Below are 9435 nucleotides of genomic sequence, written 5' to 3'. Positions count from 1 at the left end.
CGGGATTGTTGGGGGTAGGGAGGTAATGGGGAGTGGATGGGGAGGGGAACACCCATTAGAGGGGAGGAGGAGGGACTAGGGGCATGTTGGCCTGTAAAACGGGAAAGGGAATAACAATCGAAATGTAAATAAGAAATACCCAATATAATAAAAATGAAAAAGAAAAAAAGAAAAATCAAGTCTTGAATGAATACATTTACCAAAGTCAGAAGTGAAAATGCCATAGATAATTACAGTAAATGGAAATTCCAGCATTAGTTGACACAAGGTCTTTAATAACATTCTTTGTTTGTCGATACAAAGATTTTTCCTGGTAGTCAAATGAGCACATATGTTCATAAGATTGCCTATCAAGCTGACTAAAGACACTCCTAAACAATTTTCTCTTGTGACTTGCAATGTTGCAAATAATTACAATGACAACATCCCAGTCAATAACATTACACTTCCTACCAATTAGGAAGTTTTTTAACCAACAAATTTGCCTGTAAATTTTTTTAACACAGATGTGTTTTTATGGAAGTTCAGTTAATGCCAGCCACCATTCATTGACACAATAGCCACCTTAATGTGTTACAGACTGTGCCACTTATGATTTACTCTTTGTGAGCACCTTATCTCTTGATCTTCACAGTGGTTGGTTCTGCAGCAATCCTTATCTCAGAACAAATGTATTACTGACAGCTGGTTAGAATTTTTTAAAAAGAATTCACATACCCTACTTATATCCTAATGAATCATAAAGTTTTGTTATTATATATGGTAGTTTGTGCTGATTGCCATCCTCAATGCCTGTAAGAAGAAGCAAGAATTGTACCTTCAAGTTGTACATTATTTCAATATTGATCAATCGATAAAGAAAGTTGACTAGCATCCTATGGAGCTGTCTTCCTTCTTATCTTCCGTCTGAAAGATTATGTAGGGAATGGAATTGAAGGTAGATCACTACCCCACCTTAATTTTGCCCCTCCAGTCAGAGGGTCAGCCTTGACTCTGAGATTCTTGGTATTGTTACAACTCTATTGCCTATGATTCTTCCTTGTACATTCCAAGGCTGAGGGATCCTGCATTCTCCCTGAGGCATTCAACAAACATACCATTACTAGTGTCAGTGTACTTACAGCATGTTTTTGTAACACACTTTTTTATACTAAAAGTATGTGTATCCTTATCTGTCCCTATCTTTTCATATTTACTTTTCATAAGGCTTACAAAACAGTTATAGTGTGAACATAAACATATACCCTCCTACACCTCGAATTTTAGTCCTCCATAAAACACATTTAGGTCTCTTGTTAGAGAGAACAAAGATTTCAGGAGGAAATAATAACAAGGTACCCAAATAAAGTGTTATGTCTGTACTTTCTCCTCCAGCATTCCTAGGGAATTATTCTGAGACCTAGCTTTACACAGTTTTGGTGAGTTTCTCTGTCTGTCATTTGACTGATCAATCCTACTAGACATGGTTTTTGTATTTTTTTTCTGTTTTTCTTACCAGAGCAATACTGAATGTTTTAGAGGTCCTGACATGCAAAATAGATATTAGTTAGAGCCATCTGAAGTGGAAATTTCTGGTTCCTTTAGGGACTCAATTGTGCCATGTGATGTTTTTCTGGAAACTGTATTAAGAAAAGATTTTTTGCTGAAGCAAATATATAGAAGAATGTTTTGCGAAGAACAGACTTGTGTTTTTTCTGGAAGTAGTCTGGAAAAAGGGCATGTGGTATTTTGCTAGAGCAGAATCTTAAGTGAACATGTGATGTTTGGAAGGGGCATAAATATAATTGAAGAGTGGACAATGCTGTATGGTATTGGTATGCCTTACCATTCTTTGATGATCACCGTTGTGTTTTGTTGAAACAAGTCTTCACTGGCCACACTGTATGGTATTGATTCACTCTGATATTCTTTGCTGGCCATCATTTGTTGAGACTTCACAGAGAAAAACACCACAAAAGAGCTTTGGGTTCTGTTCCAGTGGCTTCCTGTCACTTCCATGAACTTGTGTCTATTGTCAGAGCTTCAAGGTTTCTTCTAAATCAAGTTGTTGTTACTGATTCATCAGTGATATTAAGTGGATCAAGCTACCACTACTGATTCATGTGAATTAAACTGCTGATACCCTGACAACATAGATTGGATTTGCTTTAAAAAACTGTTTGTAAACAGGTTCATTTCTTTCTTCACTCTATTAACATTTGATTTCCACTGCCTCTGGTGGGTGATGAGCTAGAAGGGAAGTTAAAGCATTTAAGAACTTTTATTAAAAGTAGGTTTTGAAAAAACAAAGCCTATACCCATCCATATTCTGTTCCCTGGTCATATGGAGTAACTAAGACATGACTTTTCTAGCATTTTTTTTCTTAAAGCTTTATACCCTTTGTAACCAGTGATACAGAATGTGATGTTTTGAATAAAATTACTGTCATCGGCCAAAAGTCAGTGGCACTAGTAAGAGATTTGGCCTGTTAGAGAAGGTGTTGGAGTAGGTTTGTAGGAGGGAGAACATCACTAGTTATAGGTTTGAGCAGCTTAAACCAGGCCTAGTGGCTCATTGTGTCTTCCCAATGCCTGTGAATCTAGATTTAAAAGTCTCGCCTATCTTTCCAGTTTCATGTCTGCTTACAGTTTCATGTCTTTTCCATCACGATAATCATGGACTAAACCTATTAACTCTAAGTCAGTCCTAATTAAATGCTTTCCTTTATAAGTATCTCTCTATCTCAAGAGACACTTGAGTCTATCAGTATGAATTTATACTGTTGAAACAATATACTCCTATTGAACCACCAACCAAAGAACATATGGGCTGTATCTAGGTCTCCACACATGTATGCTGCAGATATACAGCTTGGTCTTCGTGGGAGTCCCAAATAACTAGAACAGAGGCTATCCCAAAAGCTGTTGCCTGTACATGGGGTATGTTCATATAGCTGAGCTGTTTTATCTGGACTCAGTGGAAGCACCTAGCCTTGAAGAGACTTGAAGTGCCTAGGTGGGAGGATACCCCAGAGGAAACCACCAAGAGAAGGGGAGCAGGCATAGGGGAAGGATTCTAGGTAATGGTTATTGGGATAGAAACAGTGATCAGGATGTAAAGTAAATAAGTAAAAAATGAAGAAGGAGGAGGAGGAGGAGGAGAAAAAGAAGAATGTACTCTAAAAACAAATGGGAATCTTTTCTAGGAATTTCATGCTGGGAGGGAAGAAAAAAATGGAGGACTCAAACCAAAGAGAAAACTTGTCTCCCTAAAGATTTCCAACAGTTCCAACAACTTGCTAAACAACTTATAGGATGATAGTGAAGTTTAAATAATGATGAGTCTATGGTAGACAATACCACACATTGACTAGAACTTATTAGGAGTTCATGATATTACTTCAGGGTAGTGTTTGATAATTCTATTTACTCTTTTTTCAATGTGAACACATTGAGTAAATCTCCTTTTTTTTTGCTTTCCCTTTTAATTTTTGCCCTTTAAATTGGCTTATTGAGAGAGGGTTGCCAAACTTGTCATGGAACACAAGTTATGATCTCAATGTTCCATAATAATTATACATGATGATTTGAATGGGAATGGCCCCCATAGGCTCATATGTTTGAATACTTGGTCCACAATTATTGGAACTGTTTAGGAATGGTTTGGGGGTGTAGCCTTGTTGGGAAAAGTGTGCCACTGAGGATAAGTTTTGAGGTTTAAAAAAACCCACCCTATCTCTTTTTCTGCCTCCAATTGTGGGTCATACATAACCTCTAAGCTACTGCTCCAGTGCTATGCCTGCCTGCCTGCCTTCCTTCCTGCCTGCTGTCATGCATTCTTCCATGATGGTTATGGACTGTAACTCTCTGTAATCATGAGTCTACAAAGTAATTGGTTTGTAAGTTCCTATGGTCATGATGAATTGGCAATAAAAAAAGTAACTAGGATAACATTGTTATTTATTTCCAAAAAAACCCAGCTTGGAACACAATTAAAACAAAACAGAGCAAGTAAGCAAGCAAACAAACTGAAGAAAACACTTCCATTTCAGAAAGAGTATGTGATTACCTTAATTCTATGGCACAATTGTCAACTTCTAACATTAAAAAAAAGATAAACTTTATAGTTTTTATTTCCTAATTGAGTGCATATAATCTCATGTAACTGTGTCATGCATACCTATAATTCTTTTCTTGTGTTTTTTATTAGTTTTCTATGTTATTTGTGTCAAAATATCTATTCACAATAAACTGTTAGCACATCAGTAATACTTTTTTAAATTAATTTTTATTGTTTTGTTAAAATTATTATTTCTTACATATCCAATTAAAACACATACACAGAATCACAAATTTAAGTATTGTGATCATATATTAAAACTTATAAGTATACACTACTTTATAAATCTAGGTATACTAAACATCATAAATCCCATTAAAACAATTTATTTGGGTTTGCTTTATTAAACTTTAAAATGCTAATTGTTTATATAGAACATTTGATAATCTTTATAGTCCATTAAGCTATAAAACTTAATGGATAAACATATGTATGTTATAAAAGATACATAGAATTTTAGAAGGCTTTCCTTCAAAAACAGATTCTAAATAAATAGAACCTCTAAAATTTCATCTTTTAATATATATGTTTAATAAAAGTTTATGTTTGCAATGTCTTTCCACAAATAACATCAATAAACGATAAATTTCAAGTCTTTGTTTTTGAAACTATAACTTACATATGACTATGTACATATAAACTATCTAAATGTTATTGCATTTTAAAACATTTTTACATAATCTATTTAGTAACAAGTTAACTTATAAGAAACTAAAATGTGTAAACCAAAGTGATCAACTTAACACAGCTTTAATTTTTAAGGAAAACTAAAATTTAAGAAAATAATAATAATAAAAGACAAAATATAGTTTATCAACAACAAACAGAAATAACTATGTATCATATTTTTCCTTTGAGATATTGAACATAAGTTTTATAGTAAAGAAAAAGCTGCTCTTAAGAGCAGAACATACATAATTGTACAATTCTGGCTAAAGTATTACCTCCTCGTTACTTATTTCAATTCTAGTTATACAAAAAATTGTCTATTGATTAAGGATATAATTAAATTTAAGGTATAATTACTCCTCTTACTAAAGGATATGATTTGTACCCTATTGGAAAATTGCCTTCCCTTGAGACATTAAACTCTTTATTCTGTAAGTTTAGAGGATAACTTAATCTGTGCTTTAGTAGTTATATTGTATACTAATGATTGTAAATATAAATACAATTGTTTTTAAAAATTTAAGAATTTTTTAAACCACTACTGCATCTTTAAAATCAAATATGTAGATGAATATATTTTTTCAAGATGCTTATCCCAGTCACACCTATGTAAAGAAAAACAATTTGCTTTTTAAGTTGTCATTTATAAATATTTATAAACATCATAAATATTATAAACATAGCTTTATACTTACATTGATATTTTAAAATTTGTAGAAGACCATAGTAACATATTTAAAGAATTATCCATCTCTGATTTTAGCTTAAAATATACTAAAGCCATGAATACTAAACTCTACCTTCTTTAGATTTCTTATCCTACTAGGAAACCTCATAAACACTAGTAATAAAAACAGAATTTTCTAATTAAAAAATCATTGAAAAGTTAAAGACTTAAATCTTTAACAAATATTTACTTTGAAGTTGGCTAAGAAAAATGCTATGAAATTATTTTCCTAAATGTATAACTTTTGCCTATCATACAATGTTTTCTGTGTTTTAGGTACATGTTCCTAAACTTTCATATAAAATTTCTTCATCAAAAATTTTTTGATGAAGTAATAATAATAATGTAATAATTTAAGACTAAAGTAGGCTATAATGAGAAAAAATTTAAATATATAGTTGCAACTGCATTAAAAAGAATACAACAGTTAAAAATATGCCATTTTAGATAAATATAATACATAATATTTATTTAATGTTTCATTCTCCACTAGAATATTATTAAGTATTGATTTGTTCACACTAATATTTACGAAAAAATAATTTAAAAACACAAAACTTTGTTTAAACTTTTACTAAATGGATATTTGCAAGATTTGATTAAATATATTTCCCAGTGGAAAAATGTTTTTCTTTTCTGATACTGTTATAACTTAAATCATTCAAAAGTTCTGTTTGTCTATTTAGAATATTTCAAGTAAATTAAATACTTTTATAACTTGTTTTCATAAACAAATATAGTAATAATTAATGTCATAAAATACAAAATATAAAATATAAATAGATTTTGGTATAGATAAACAAATAACACATAGTATTGTAAACGTTTTTAACTATAATAGCTAAAATTCAAAATTAGTTACAGGATCTTCCTCAAAGCATAAAAACAGAAAATATTATTTTTTACAAAAGTATCACATCATTGACTCCATTCTAATTAAAATCAATACTATAGCCAGGTATGTTCAACTCTCTGCTAGACTATGAAACTCAAAGCAGTAAATTTATCATATATCATTTGTTTGTACACACATGTGGACTTTGAAAAGCTGGATGACAGTCAACTTCAATACTACTGAGAATTGAGTATGACCCAAAATTCAATGTATATTTTATTTTACATGTTCCTGAAATAATTTTTAATTGTATTTTTTAAAAATGTTTATGTTGTTTAATATTGCACATGGTATATTGATCTCATCAAATGATACTAATCTTTATTTTAATGAAGACACAAATGCATATATGATGTCCTTTCCTTTGATTATTCCTTTCTGTTAGGACTATTTCTTTATCTTAAACTCATACCTTACACAAAACTAGTGTTACATTCTTAATGCATACATACAGATAAATAGATAGATGATAGATAGATAGATAGATAGATAGATAGATAGATAGATAGATAGATAGATAGATAGATAACTGGGTGTGCAGGAGGGTAGACAGATGGATGGACAGACAGACAGATAGATAGAGATAGAGACTACACACATATATGTTCATTCAATGTAATATAGAAAAAAAATCTATTTTTTTTGATCCCAAATTTTCTGAATGTTTTAGTTTAGGAACTTTTTACACTTGGCATTTTCTTTGACCAATATATCAATATCTTCTATGATGGCCTCTAAACCTGAAATTCTCTCTTCCATCTCTTGTATTCTGTTGGTGAAGCTTGCATCTGTAGTTCCTGCTCTCTTTCCTAGGTTTTCCATCCCCAAGGTGGCCTCCATTTGTGATTTCTTTATTGTTTCTATTTCCCACTTTAGGTCTTAGAACATTTTGTTCAATTCCTTTACATGTTTGATTGTATTTTCATGTATTTCTTGGAAGAATTCCTTTCTTTCTCTTTAAGGGCTTCTACCTGTTTGCCTGTGATTTCCTGTATCTCTTTAAGGGAATTATTTATATCTTTCTTAAAGTTCTCTATCATCTTCATGAGATGGAATTTTATGTCAGAATCTTGCTCTTCAGGTGTCTTAGGGTTTTCTGGGTATTAAGAAGGGAAGCTGGAATATGATGGTAGAGACACACTGGCTTCTGTTGCTTCCGTTCTTGAGCTTGCTTTTTGCCATCTAGTTATCTCTCTTGTTAACTGGCCTGGGTTAGAGCTCCAGGATTGGAGCAGACTTCCCTGGAGGCAGTTGGGACTATATGTCCCAGGTTAGAGCAGACTTTCTATGAGAGAGCCAGAGCTTTGGGGTGGGAGTGGAGGGGAATCTACCCCAAGTGAAGTGGAGTACAGATTTGGATAGAGATGTACCTCTACCATGGCAAGACAGACCCTACTTCCTAAGCCTAATGGGGTCCCAGCTGGTATGATTTCTGGGGTGTGAATATCACCTGTGTCCCTGGTTAGATCTGTTCTCCTGGGAGACATGCAGAGGTTTGGGATGCAGGAGCAGGTACACCATTCTTCATCAGTTGCACCTGGAGGTGTGGACCAGAAGCAACAATTCTACCTTAAATTAAACTTTAACTTACTTTATTATAGTTAGAGTTTAGATAACTGTTGCTATCTAAATTATACAAAATACAACAATATTTAATAATATTCATGATGCCTTATATCTTAAATATTAATAATATTTATAAAATTAAATTTTAATATTATTTATTAACTTAATGTATATCTCAAATGTTCTATAGTACATGTAGCAAGGATTTTAAAATAAGTTAAACAATATTTGGTATTTGATTTTACTAATAAAAATGGAGTCAATACTAGAGTTTTTGCAAAGTTCCATGCCTAACCATTTAAATATAAGAAAGATACTTTTTTGACTACAAACAGCTATAAATACAAGAGGAAAGTGATCAATCTAGTTAAAATTAGTATTTGTTTTATTATTTAAAACATGTCTTTCCTTCACTTCTTTCCTTAACTCTATTAAACTAAACTATGTTTATATTTACTTACTGCCAAATGCAGAGAGGGTAACAATAGTAATCATTTCCCTGTCTTTCCAATACCTCTTCATGTTAAAAGTCTTGGAGAGATCATGAATTCATGGTACATACCTAAACATAATAAAATCAATATACAGCATACCAATAGCTAATATCAAACCAAATGAAGAGAAACTTAAAGCAATTCCACTAAAACCAAGGACAAAATAAGGCTTCCCCTCTCTTCCTACTTATAAATACACTACTTAACATTCTATGTAAAGTAATAAGATAACAAAAAGCAATCCAGAGGATAAGAATTGAAAAGGAAGAAATCAATATTTCACCATTTAGGTATAATGTGATAGTAGTCATAAGCAACCCTCCAAAGATCTACTGGAGAACACCTGCAGCCGATAAACAACTTTAGGAAAGTGGCTGGACATAACATTAACTCACACAAATCAGTACCCTTACTTCATACAAATGATAAAAAGATTGAGAAAGAAATTAATTAAACAACACCTGTCACAATAGCCACATGCAGTTTAAAGGATCTTGGTGTATCTCTAAGCAAGCAAGTGAAATATCAGTATGACAAAATTTTAAAGCCCTGAAGGAAGAAAACAAAGAAGAGCTCAGAAGACAGAAAGATATCCCATGTTCATGAATAGGTAGGATTAACATAGTGAGAGGGGATATTTTACTAAAAGCAATCCACACATTCCACATAATCTCCATTAAAATTCCAACACAATTCTTCACAGACATGTTAAAAACAATTCTCAATTTCATTAGAAAAAATAAAACATAACAAAACAAAACAAACAAACAACAACAACAACAAAACAATAACAACAAGATAACCAAAAGAATTCAGTAAGAGAACTTCTGGAGCAATCACCATCTTTTACCTTAAGCTATACTACAGAGCAGTAGTGATAGACGCTGCATGATATTGGTACAGAGACAGACAGGTGGATCAATGGAATAGAATGAACACTCAGAAATGAATGCACTCACCTCTGAACACTTCATCTTTGACAAAG

The sequence above is a fragment of the Rattus norvegicus genome, chromosome 9 (genome assembly GCF_036323735.1).
Source record: "Rattus norvegicus strain BN/NHsdMcwi chromosome 9, GRCr8, whole genome shotgun sequence".
Classification (NCBI taxonomy): domain Eukaryota; kingdom Metazoa; phylum Chordata; class Mammalia; order Rodentia; family Muridae; genus Rattus; species Rattus norvegicus.
The sequence above is the reverse complement of the archived record's forward strand: the minus strand, read 5'-3'. Positions refer to the sequence as shown.